This window comes from Cervus canadensis, chromosome 6, assembly GCF_019320065.1.
Source record: "Cervus canadensis isolate Bull #8, Minnesota chromosome 6, ASM1932006v1, whole genome shotgun sequence".
In the NCBI taxonomy this organism is placed as follows: domain Eukaryota; kingdom Metazoa; phylum Chordata; class Mammalia; order Artiodactyla; family Cervidae; genus Cervus; species Cervus canadensis.
Genome location: NC_057391.1, coordinates 25,645,400 through 25,659,266, shown reverse-complemented (window position 1 = coordinate 25,659,266; position 13,867 = coordinate 25,645,400). Strand labels below are relative to the sequence as shown.

The 13,867-nt window shown below is 37.6% G+C and overlaps 1 protein-coding gene across 2 annotated transcripts in view; it reads right to left on the bottom strand.

Annotated features, from left to right (window-relative positions):
• SLC12A6 (solute carrier family 12 member 6) overlaps nucleotides 1-13,867 on the bottom strand; it is an 88,039-nt gene that overhangs the window by 72,325 nt on the left and 1,847 nt on the right. The gene's annotated exons all lie outside the window — the stretch shown is intronic.

Sequence of the window (13,867 nt, the reverse complement as noted above, 5' to 3'; positions counted from 1 at the left end):
ACAAAACACAAATTCCAATTTTTATTATTAGATTCAACAGAGATAAACTTACTCTAACAAATTGCTAAGCAAGTTCTAAAAACTTAATTTCTGAAATTCTTCATAGAGGTAAGGATGTTTATAAATAGCTCATAGTCCAGCACCACCTGCATACCTCACTCTGAATGGCTCTGTTAGAGAATGTTCTAAACATTTTATTAGAAGTAAATGGGCAGTTCACTACTTAAATTTGAAAAGTATACAGAATCTCATTATACACAAATTTCCTATTTAACATACTCAGCAAATCCTTATTCTCCTTCAAATACTGGGGCAATAAATATTAATTTAAAGTATAAAAATGATCACAAATTCTAAATTTTGCCTTGCTATGTAGACAACTATAAAAAGAATTAAATGAGCCGGTTACTTTGGTGAGGACCAACTATCATGGATAGTAAGGCATTAAAACTTCTAAATCTCAAAATCACATAAAATTGTCTATGAATGGATTTTTATAAAATGATATTTATAATGTATTTTGGGACTGATGACTAAAAGACAGTAAATACAAAAAAGACATTATTTTCTGATAGATTCGTAATACTATATATAGGGTAAGGATAACAAAGAGTTCTCCAAATCAAAACATCAGAATAATCTCATGCTTTACTGAGGCTGAAGGATTCATGCATTTATTCAATATACCATATGCCAGGAAAGAGGAATGCAATGGAGAACAAGACACTGTTCCTGCCCTCAAGGAGCTTGCAGGCTTATTATCCTATTAACTACATAATAACAAGCAATATAAAACCAGGAGTGTAAGAATCAGTCTTGAGAGCACAACAGTACCACCTTGCCCAGCTTCTTCTGTAGGAACCTTAAGTTGTGAGTCTTCACTAGAGGAAAGAATAACAGTTGATGGCTAGTGCTAGTTCGAGGGCTATGCCATTCATTTTGGCTACTGATCCAAATACTAAAGAAGGCATTATCAAAAGCCTTTGAGAACTTAGAGCCCTCAGCTTCTACTGTTATCTTTTTCAGAGTATTGCAATTCCCTATATAAGGTTGCTCATTCGTGTCAATTGTAACCTACAAATGAGAGGCCCCCCAAAATCAACCTAAATATGAAAACATAAACTACTTACTCAGTAACTCAGATTTTCATTTCTGAGGTATGATACTTCATTCTTTCATTATGAAATATGATCTATGGGCTTCTAGTCAATGCTACCAATAGTGCATAGAAAGTAAAACTGATATTAAACATTATCAAAATTTAGGACATATTTCTAAAATATAAAGGAAAATGAAAACATAATTTGAAACAAAATTTCCTTGTAAATTTTTATTATTTTTTTTCCTTGTAAATTTTTATGTCAGAGAACAAGTATTTTTTATAAATTATTGCTTTCTTTCTCCCCAGCAACAAAACTCCATTTTAAAATAGATCTACTGAGGATGACAGGCACAGACTTATTGTTAAGATTCAGTGGTCCAGTGGGAACCCATGAGTGTTGGAGGTTAATGCATAATGACAGATGATGCTTTGAGTGGATTTTTTCCTCTCACACAAACAAGTCTCTAATAAAAGAACTTTATGTTTAAAAATAAATTAAAATAGATCTATTGAGCAAGGGTCAAAACATGAATATTAATTAACTTTAGATGGCTTCCTTGGTGGCTCAGACAGTAAAGAATCTGCCTGCAATGCAGGAGATCTGGATTTGATCCCTGGGTTGGGAAGATCCCCTGGAGAAGTGAATGACAACCCACTCCAGTTTTCTTGCCTGAGAATTCCACGGACAAGAGGAGGCTGGTGGGCTACAGTCCATGGGGTTGCAAAGAGTTGGACATGACTGAGCGACTAACACTTTCTTCACTTGCTTTTTTTTTAAATGGACTAATGTAACTAAACCAGTAAATCTTCATGTTAATTAAGCACTATTATAATGCCCTGGGGCCTCCCTTGTGGCTCAGCTGGTAAAGAATCCGCCTGCAATGCCAGAGACCTAGGTTCGATCCCTGGGTTGGGAAGATGCCCGGGAGAAGGGAAAGGATACCCACTCCAGTATTCTGGCCTGGAGAATTCCATGGCCCGTATAGTCCATGGGGTCGCAAAGAGTTGGACACGACTGAGCAACTTTCACATTCACTTTTATAATGCCCTAAGTATTTGAGATCATTGTGTAAAAGAGAGTGAAAAATGCATTTTTAGGCCCGATTTCTTACTAGGAACATAGAACCTTAGGTTATTCTGGAAACATATCATTTTACTATATTTTTTAAAAAACCATTTCCTTTCATGCCCACAATGTGAGGCAAAATAACTACAAAAATATACACAGAACATAAAACTTGCATTTCCTCATACCTCTTCTACTCTATTACACATTTGCAGCTTAATAAATATTGCAGCAGAGCCAACAACTGTTGTTGGCCAGGCTTCCTTGTCCATCACCATCTCCCAGAGTTTGACCAAAATCATGTGCATTGAGTTGATGATGCCACCCAACCATCTTATCCTCTATCCCCCTCTTCTCCCCCTGTCTTCAATCTTTTCCAGCATCAGGGCCTTTTCCAATGAGTCGGTTCTTCACAGGTGGCCAAAGGATTGGAGCTTCAGCTTCGGCATCTGTCCTTCCAATGAATATTCAGGACTGATTTCCTTTAGGATGGAACGGTTTGATCTCCTTGCAGTCCAAGGGGCTCTCAGGAGTCTTCTGCAACACCACAGTTCAAAAGCATCAATTCTTGGATGCTCAGCCTTCTTTATGATCCAACTCTCACATTCATACGTGACTACTGGCAAAACCATAGCTTTGACTAGATGGACCTTTGTCAGCAAAGTAATGTCTCCGCTTTTTAATATGCTGTCTATGTCTGTCATAGCTTTTCTTCCAAGAAGCAAGTGCCTTTTAATTTCATGGCTGCAGTCACCATTTGCAGTGATTTTGGAGCCCAAGAAAATAAATGTTTCCACTGTCTCCCATCTATCTGCCATGAAGTGATGGGATCAGATGCCACGATCTTCAGTTTTTTGAATGCTGAATTTTAAGCCAGCTTTTTAACTTCTCCTCTTTTATCTTCATCAAGAGGCTCTTTATTTCCTCTAAAGAGGAAGTTTCTGCCATTAGGGTGGTGTCATCTGCCTATCTAAGGTTATTGATATTTCTCCTGGCAATCTTGATTCCAGTTTGAGCTTCATCCAGCTCAGCATTTTGCATGATGTACTCTGCCTATAAGTTAAATAAACGAGGTGACAATATACAGCCTTGATATACTCCTTTTCAGTTTGGAACCAGTCCATTGTTCCACATCCAGTTCTAACTGTTGCTTCTTGACCTGCATACAGATTTCTCAGGAGGCAGGTAAGGTGGTCTGGTATTCCCATCTCGCTAAGAATTTTCCAGTTTGTCGTGATCACACAGTCAAAGGTTTTACTGTAGTCAATGAAGCAGAAGTAGATGTTTATCTGGAATTTCCTTGCTTTTCCTATGATCCAACAGGTGTTGGGAATTTGATCTCTGGTTCCTCTGCCTTTTCTAAATCTAGCTTCAACATCTGGAAGTTCTAGGTTCATATATCGTCGAAACCTAGCTTGAAGGATTTTGAGCACAACCTTGCTAGCATGTGAAATGAGTGCAGTTGTGTGGCAGTTTGAACATTCTTTAGCATTGCCTTTCTTTGGGATTGGAATGAAAACTAGTCTTTTCCAGTCCCGTGGCCACTGCTGACTGTTCCAGATTTGCTGGCATATTGAGTGCAGCACTTTAACAGCATCACCTTTTAGAATCTGACAGAGCTCAGCTGGAATTCCATCATCTACACTAGCTTTGTTCGTAGTGATGCTTCCTCAGGCCAATCGACTTCACACTCCAGGATATCTGGCTCTAGGTGAGTGATCACACCATCATGGTGTGAGCTTGGGTCATGAAGATCTTTTTTGTATAGTTCTTCTGTGTATTCTTGCCACCTCTTCTTTTAGGTCCATACCATTTCTGTCCTTTACGGCGTCATTTTTGCCTAAGATGTTCCCTTGGTATCTCTCATTTTCTTGAAGAGGTTTCCAGTCTTTCCCACTCTGTTGTTTCCTCTGTTTCTTTGCACTGTCCACTTAAGAAGGCTTTCTTATCTCTCTTTGGTATTCTTTGGAACTCTACATTCAGATGGGTATACTTTCCTTTTCTCCTTTCCTTTCACTTCTCTTCTTTTCTCAGCAATTTTAAGGCCTCTTCAGACAATCAGTTTGCCCTGTTGCATTAGCAGAGTGTAATGACAAGAATACTGGTGTTTGGACTTCTCTGATGGTCCAGTGGGTTAGGATTCCGCCTGCCAATGCAGGGGACAGGAGTTCAATTCCTGTTCCAGGAAGATTCCACGTGCCACAGGGCAACGAGGCCTACAAACCCCAACGACTTAGCCTGAGTGCCCGAGGGCCTGGGCTCTGCAGTAAGAGAAGCCACCACCATGAGAAAAACCCAGGCGCTGCAACTGGAGAGGACCCCTGCTCAGCCACAGCCAGAGAAAGTCGGCGCGCGGCAAGACTCAGCGCAGCCAAGGAAAGATAACAGCAGTGGTGTTAGAATCACACACACCGGGTTCACATCACTGTTCTTCAATTTATTTCTCCTAAGACTTTGGACAGGTTACTTAACCTTGCCAGCTTCATTTTCCTGCAGAAGAAATCTATCTTAACTCATAAGTAAATGACATTATTTTTTAAATGAAATAATATCAAAACTGATGATTTTTCAACAGAGAATTAACCTCATGTAATTCTCTATTTTCTATTAATTCCTAAAGCTTTGTTTGGAAATTAGCCCACTGCTAAACTAGAAAAAAATAAAATAAAAAGCAGAATTTTTTTACAACCATCTTAATGTAAATTAGCCACTGTGAATTATTTCTGAATATAAAAAAGATGCTTAAACATTAAAAGCAAATGCTCTCAAAATAAAGATAAATTTCAGATGGATTTAATTATCACAGCTCCTTGAAGTGAAACTGTACATGTGTATACAAGAGTTTTAAACTTAATACTGCTTGCTTTTTTAAAATTAACAATATGAAAAATGAATACTCTTACCCACAAAGTAAAAAGCTTTTGATACAATGGAGGAAATTTAGGTACCACTTTGCCAAATATTAAAGCTATCTACAAAAAGGTCGCACCTGTAAACAGACAAATGCTATCAACTGAGTATCTTTCATGGATTTCTCAAGGCCATATAAAATATAATAAGGCTTAGCTATGGAGCAACAAAAATACAAAGCAGAAGACTGAAAGCCAGCTCTCAGTTAAAATAACAGGAAATTTTAAAAAGAAAAAAACCATGGGATTTCCCTGGTGGTCCAGTGGTTAAGACTTCTTGCTCCCAATGCAAGGGGCATGAGGTCAATCCCTGGTCAAGGAACTAAGATCCCACATGCACCCAGCATGGACAAACTACTCTCCCTGCCAGTAAGAAAAAAAAAAAAACCCCAAAACAAAAACTAAAGTTAAATCCTAAGACCTAAGTATATCTACCATTTCCTAACAACTTAATACTGCTTTTGTTTTCATTTTTCTATCCTGTCCAAATACAAAAACATAAATTTTAAGAAGAAGAAAAAAGCTTTAGCCCTTACATTTTTTCAGTTAAGATACCCAGAGGTAACTTCAAATTTTCAAGTTTTGCACAGCCTTTCAGATTGACTTATTTACAGTATTGGTTTGATTCTGATATCTTGGTAACTTTAAGTTCTACCTGTGATTTAAGGAGATTAAAATTTTTTCAAAAGTAAGATGCACTTGAGAATCAGAAATGTTAAAAATTTGACAAATGAACACTTTAGAACTGAGCAAATACAGTAATAACATTTCCTATTAATCAATTATTGAACTTCTGCAGTTAAAGCAAGGTGCTGTGTGTGTTTGTGAGTGTGTGTTGTATGCGCTGCAGTTTTGTGCTCATAACTTTATCCATCATTGCAGGGATTCTACAAAATACACCAAAGCACTAATAACAAGGTTTTAATGGGGAATATCTTCTTGGTTTTCCACTTACTTCTAAAATTTCATTAAAATAATACACTGTTTTACACAATCACAAAATAAAGTGCTTTTATAATTCCTATAATACAGCTCTCCAAATTTGCATATCTACTGCTAAGAAACACATCACTAAGAACTTAAATACATGTAATGTGCATTACTCTGAGTCAACAGGCCCACCAGGTGAAGTTATGCAGATTATATCAGACCAAAAGGGCAAGGAGAGGGGAGACTGAAATCCAGTTTGCCCTTTTCCAGTGAAGCTTGCAAAGGCGGCCATTTTAGGTCTGGCTAGTCCAAAAGCATTTATTACACAGAGGAAGAAAAAAAAGAGCAGCTTCGATCCAAGTTTACAGCAAAATATCGTCCTTCTAGGTCAGCACAAATTGCCTTAAAACATTCCTTTTATTTTAACAGCTTTAACATGGAAAAGCATGACTATGTAAGATTCTTAGGTCCCCAGGCCCTCTTCCTTCTCTTCCAGTCCCAGTACAGGTAATAGCAGAACAAAGTTTATGAGAATCCCTCAGAAATGCAAATCAAAGCTACAATGAGGTATCACCTCACACCGGTCAGAATGGTCCTCATCAAAAAGTCTACAAACAATAAATGCTGGAGAGGGTGTGGAGAAAAGGGAATGTTCTTGCACTGTTAATGGGAATGTGAATTGATACAGCCACTATGGAAGACGGTATGGAGATTCCTTAAAAAACTAGGAATAAAACCACCATATGACCCAGCAATCCCACTCCTAGGCATAGACCCTGAGGAAACCAAAATTGAAAGTGACACTTGTATCCCATTGTTCACTGCAGCACTATTTACAATAGCTAGAACATGAAAGCAATCTTCATGTCCATCAACAGATGAGTGGATAAAGAAGTTGTGGTACATATACACAATGACTATTACTCAGCCATAAAAAGGAATGCATTTGAGTCAGTTCTAATGAGGTGGATGAACCTAGAACCTATTATACAGAGTGAAGTGAGTCAGAAAGAGAAAGATAAACAGCGTATTTTAACGCATATATACGGAATCTAGAAAAATGGTACTGAAGAATTTATTTACAGGGAAACAATGGAGAAACAGGCATAGAGAATAGACTTATGAATATGAAGAGAGGGGAGGAGACGGTGAGATGTATGGAAAGAATAATATGAACATTTTTATTACTATATGTAAAATAGATAGCCAATGGGAATTTGCTGTATGGCCCAGGAAACTTGAACAGGGGTTCAGTATCAATCTAGAGGGGTGGGATGGGGCGGGAGATGGGAGGGAAGTTCAAAAAGGGGATATATGTATATCGATGGCTGATTCATGCTGAGGTTTGACAGAAAGCAACACAATTCTGTAAAGCAATTATCCTTCATAAAAAAATAAATTAAAAAGAAAAAAGAAAAAGAAACATGCCTCTGACAGGAAAAGAAAAAGGCCTCTGTTACAAAGAATTAGTGAGGAGATAGGAGAGACCACCCAGGATAAAAGACAAGAAGTTGAAGCAATCACTCTTCCAGTCACTAATATTTAATCAAATATCTAGAGTATTCTCGGAAAGACTCTATAAAAGAAAGTCCTTTCTATTAAATCTATTTCTGGATTTCAGTCCAACTTTTTAAAAGCTTGTATTACAGATATTTTCAAATATACACAAAATCAGAGAAAACAGTAAGATGAATCCTCATGTACCTTTTACTCCAATTCAACAAATCATAAATGTTTGCCAGTCTTGTCTATCTCTCAAATTCTATTTTCTTGGTATGAGAGGAGGGTGGAGTACACTTCATTTCACCTGTTAATATGTCAATATGTATCTCTATAGATAAGGGCTTTACATTACCAGTGTCATAAATATACCTAAGAAAATTCACAATAATTCCTTAATGTTGTTTAATATTAACTGCGTGGTCATGTTTCCCTGATTTTCTCAAAAGTCTTTTTACATCACATCGGGACTGTTCATATCGGGATCCAAAAAAAGTCCACACGTGTATTTGGTTGATATTCTTTTTATCTGAAATAGCCTTTCCCCCTTTCCATCAACTTCTCTTCCACAGCATTCACTTATTTGTTGAAAATTCTAATTATTCAATAAAATTTGCCACACTCTGGATTTAGCTGATTGCTGCTTGTGGTATAAAATATTGATAATACATTATGAAATTTAATCACTAACTCTGCAGTATTGAGGAGAGGGGATAAACAGATGTGGTCTGTAACCAAAATGTCTCACCCAAGTAATAATTCGTCTTTTCAAAAAACGGGGGGCGAGAATTGAGCTTGGGGAAAAAAACATCTACCAGAGGATGCTACTAGGAAAACTAAGAAATCCACATGTTTTTACAAAACTATCCCTTTTACTACCCTATACACTGTTAGTTACAGCTCTTTATTAGCACGTCAAAGTGAAATAGATAGTATTCAATAATCATATAATATGAAAGGTATATTTAAAAGAAAGTTAATAGTCACCTATAATTGTCAATACAATGTAATTCACTTAGTTTTGTTTGGTGCAAAAAATTAGAGTTTTTTTCAAAAGCATAAAAAAAAGTGCTTGGTACTTTGAAACATGTTTTTATGAGGAAAAAAAAGACAGCTTTCCCATTTTATTCTGATTCTTAGTCAAACATTATTTAACCCCAGCTCAAAAGACTGATATGACTACCAATAACACAGAATTGGTGGATCAGTAGAGTGGGCTTAATGTCTGTGTGTAATGTAATGTTGCCAAGTGCAGATAAATATTTGTTAAGACCTATCAGCATTTAAGGAAAAGACTGCCAGGCCTTATCCACTTGGCGAATGTCTATTTACCCTTCAAGTCCACCTATAGTAGGAAAATTCTTCACATGTATATTAATCCCTCTTTCCTTTTGAGCTATGGTCCCCACCTCTGGCTGAAGAGTTTTTAAATACGATGGACAAAGAATGTTTCTGCTGTATCAGTGAACAATGGCTGTTGAGGCCATCAAGACATCTGTCATTGCACTCACCCCCAATGGTGCACCTTAAGGAGATTCAAAATGGAGAAAAACAGGATACTGGCCCTAGACAGCTAAGGCGCATCTCAAAGGAATGATTTCAATAAGCCCAGAGTTTTGCATCTTCTCATACATAGAAAAGCACTAAATTTGCTAACTTGAGATGTCTAGTTTTCCTTAACAAGCAGTAATCTTTTGATGTTTCAACTATTTGGTTTTTTGACAAAAACTCCTATATATCCTGGCTCCTCCATACCCTCGTCCTTTATAACAGTCCCTCAGGGCTTACTGAGAGATGATCTTCGGGTTGAAGTCCTCAGTAAGTCTGCCAAATAAAGTCTAATTCTCAACTTTTAGTTTGTGCATTTTTTACCAAGTAAAATATAATTCTCAACTTTTAGGTTGTGCATTTTTTTTTAAATTGACAACATTATGCTCTGAGGATACAAAGACAGCTTTGAGTCCCTGTACTTAAGAACCTTACAGCCTACCTAAAATAGGTGCTATAGAAGTAGTCTGCGTAAGAGACATAGGGACTTAGAGATCTGATCTATCTGGATTTGAGGTTGAATGAGACACGGTGTCAGAGAGAGGTGACCCCATGAAGGGGAGGCTTATCTAAATTACCCTTGCCTCTCTAGCAGCTAACAACCATCAATAAAAATTTGGTGACAGCCAGCCTCAAAGTACACTTGGAGCTTCTTGACTCAACTGGCTTTTATTTTTACTCCATCTCAGAAACTCACTCCCAAGGCTGTACACTACGATCACATTAACACTGGAACTGATCCACCTCTGAATACACTGACCCCAGCTTTCAAACATCTGATCACAGTCTTTAACCCTTCTACATCTTTCACTACCATTTTACCTGTCAAGTCCTCCAGTCTCTCAGGGTCTCAGTTCATTTTTCCCTAAGTTCATCATTTTCCTTTACTGTATTTTTCTACTGTATTATTCTAAAATTTACTTAATTTTTCTTTTTTGTATTTTGATGTACACATCTCTTCCTACATTTATCATATAGCATTTTAATTTATACAAAATTTTGTTTGCTTTCTCTATTAGATCATAACTTTTTAAAAAATTTATTTATTATTTTACTTTACAATATTGTATTGGTTTTTCCATACACTGACTTGAATCCTCCATGGGTGTACATGTGTTCCCCATCCTGAACCCCCCTCCCACCTCCCTCCCCATCCCATCCCTCTGGGTCATCTGGACTCTGTGGGCGAGGGCAAGGGCAGGATGATATGGGAGAATGGCACTGAAACATGTAAATGATCATAACTTTCTTTAGAACAGTAATGGGATTCTTTTTCTCAGTCCTGCATCCTTCACACCCAGAACAGGCCTGCTGCTGCTGCTGCTGCTAAGTCACATCAGTCGTGTCCGACTCTGTGCGACCCCATAGACGGCAGCCCACCAGGCTCCGCTGTCCCTGGGATTCTCCAGGCAAGAACACTGGGGTGGGTTGCCATTTCCTTCTCCAAGAACAGGCCTAACCCATATTAATTGCTCAGTAAAAGTTGGTGCAAGCATTCTTGTCATTTTCACCACTATTTCTATGAGCTCTCCAAAGGTGGAACCTATATTTTACCTGAGTATTTAGTAAAATGGGGTTGACCTATAATTTCTACTGGAGTGCCTCATACATATCAGAGCCCCCAGGAGCATTTGTTGAATTGGAAAAGGTTGAAATGTTATTATAGCCTGTATAAGACATATAAAGATAAGTTCTCTGCTCTATCTTGGCATTATTATCTGAGCAATCATTTAAGTTAACCAAATAGTTAAGAGACCAACGTAAAAAATGTTCATTGTGGCAGAGGCAAACGGAAAGCCCTGAACAGAGAGGTCAGGAGGCATGCACTTCACTCTCGGCTCTGCCACTCAGAATCTACAAAATAACCATCTCTGTAACCCTTAGTTTCCTCATTTATTAAAATGGGGTTTGACGTGAATTTGATTCTTGATCATCTGAAAGTTCCCTAACTAATATGCTATGGCTACCAAATTTTTTTTTTTTAATTAGAAGTGATACACTCTCAGATTTCCCTAGTGGTACAGTGGATAAGAATCTGCCTGCTAATGCAGGGGACATGGGTTTGATCCTTGGTCCAAGAAGATTCCACATGCCGCAGGCAACTAAAGCCCACGTGCCACAACTACTGAAGCCCTCATGACTAGAGCCTGTGCTCTACAACAAGAGAAGTCACCGCAGTGAGAAGTCCATACACCACAATGAAGAGGAGTCCCCACTCACGGCACAGAAAGCCCTCAAGCAGAACGAAGCACATGGAGAAGGAAATGGCAACCCACTCCAGTATTCTTGCCTAGGAAAGTCCATGGACAGAGGAGCCTGGAGGGCTGCAGTCCATGGGGTTACATGACTGAGCATGCGTGCACAAGGGTGGAGGGAGATGGGTTGGTAGCAATAAAGTGGTAGAACTAAAAAAAAAAAAAGAACCAGCACAACCCAAAAGAAAAAAAGAAATTATTTTTTTAAAGGTATAATTTCTCATATAAAGAATAAAAGTGATACACTCTCAATATAAAAAATTGTATATGCTTTACTGAATTGTTTAAAGGGAAATTCCTTCTCTCCACTGTTTTCATAACTCTCTGGAGACGTCCACTCTCAAAAGTTCCTTCTGTACATTTAAAACATTCTTCATGCACAAGCAAGTATAGTGCTAAGATTGTTGATTTTATTTACCAGCCTGACTGTCCCAGAAATTCTAATGGGACAGTGACAAAATGAAAGAGAACTATAAATACCTTGATAGCAGAAAGATAATTACTACTCAAGAGGCCAACAGTAGAAAAAAATTAAAATACAGATAGAAATATTTAAAACTTGTTTAGGTGAAATCTATCTTGTTTAGGTGGGTACTAAAGTTACAGCTTGGTCCTCTATCTAAAATATTCCTTAATATTTAGTTTCTGGTACTAGATGAAAGGGAAATTAACAGTCCGGCCATTAGATCACACTTTTTCTTGGGAAATGAGTTTCCTACTTTCCCAGTGACCTATTTTTTTTCTTACTATCTTTAAAAAAGATTCTTATGATGGCAATCATCCTGTGATATATTTCCCACACCACTGGAGAGAACTGATTGGAAATATACTTAAAGAACGGCTTATAGATAAGAATAGCAGCCCAGACAAGGATCCTGTTTCTGCAAGGTTAATACATTACTGATATGTCTACTTTTAGAAACAACAAAAATACAATTCTATAATACATAACTTGCAAACCTATCAACACTTAACTATGAATTGTGTATGTGTGCTCAGTCATGTCCAACTCTTTTGCAACCCCATGACCTGAAGCCTGTCAGGCTCCTCTGTCCAGTGGATTTCCCAGGCAAGAATACTGGAGTAGGTTGCCATTTCCTACTCCAGAGGATCTTCTGGACCCAGGAATAGAACCTGTGTTACCTAATAACAATTACAGGCTTTCCAGGTGGCTCAGTGATAAAGAAGCCGCCTGCCAAATAGTAGACTTGGGTTTGATCCCTGGGTCGGGAAGATCCCCTGGAGAAGGAAAAGAGAAGCCACTCCAGTATTCTTGCCTGGGAAATCCCACGGACAGAGGAGCCTAGTGGGCTACAGGCCATGGGGTCACAAAAGAGTCAGACAGAAAAAAAAAAAAAAAGTCAGACAGGACTTCGAGACTAAAGAACAACAAATGACAATTACAACATTTAAAAAAAAAAAAAACTGGTATTTTTACAACCTAAATACAGTATAAAGGGTAAAAACTAAAACTATAATTTAGAATGTGGAAGAAGAGAAAATGATAAACTATTTTAATTCCATAATGTAATTTTAATACCATGGTACATAACATAAACTCTGTCATGAAGGTGAAAATTGTTAAGTCCAGGAATTGACCTATAAGGTCTTCATAAAAAAAAAAAAAATTAGTCACCGACTATAAACTAGCATATCTACCTTGTCTCTTTACATTAAAACACACTAAACAGAAATAAGGAACTAAAATCATTTTGGTTTCCTGCGCCCTGTAGGTTAGAAGGAACAATATTTCCTGACACCGGAAAATAGCAAGTCAGTGGCTGAAGATGGTTTTCAAATGTGGGTAGAATATCATTTTAAGAGCTTTTAAAATTCTTAAGAGAATTTTCATTACCAGACAGATCTATGTTAGAACATAGCATAAAACTAAATATATAAAGCAGTATGGTATTTCTCAAATTTTTCTACTTTAGTCCAAAAAATGTTATGACCTGTTTTATTTCATCACCTCTTTCTCACTAAGCGCAATGGAAACCTCCAAGCCTGTTGACACAAATTGCTTTAGGAAGCTAAAGGTCTGCGGTGGTCAATATAAGTCAAAAGTGGCTCATGTGCTATTCCTGACTACAAAGGCTTAATACTCAGTACATGCCATCTAAAGTACAAAATGAAAAAAAAAAAAATCATGTGGAATCAGGCCCTAAAAGCCTCTTTAGAATTCTCCACTGGACAGGGCAGCCCACTCAGATCTACCCACCCTCATCCTGACTGAGCTTAGCTACTGGAACAACTGCCTCTGTAAAAATATACATTTTTAAAAAGAATTTTGTGCTACAATATCTTAAGTCTCTTCAGGAAAGCCAATAACTAAGATATCATCAATAACTACTCCATGTAACTGACCTTAAAAGCAAACTGTCAAAGTTAGACCCCCAAAGCCAATTCTCCGCTAAATTTTACCATTTAGGATTCTCCTTCCTGAAAAATGATTAAATTCTTTGATACTCATCCTTAACCAAAAGACCCATTTCAAGTCTGAGACAAAAATGAGGAAGTCAAAACACAACCACTTTCCTTCTTGCCATATACCTTCAAA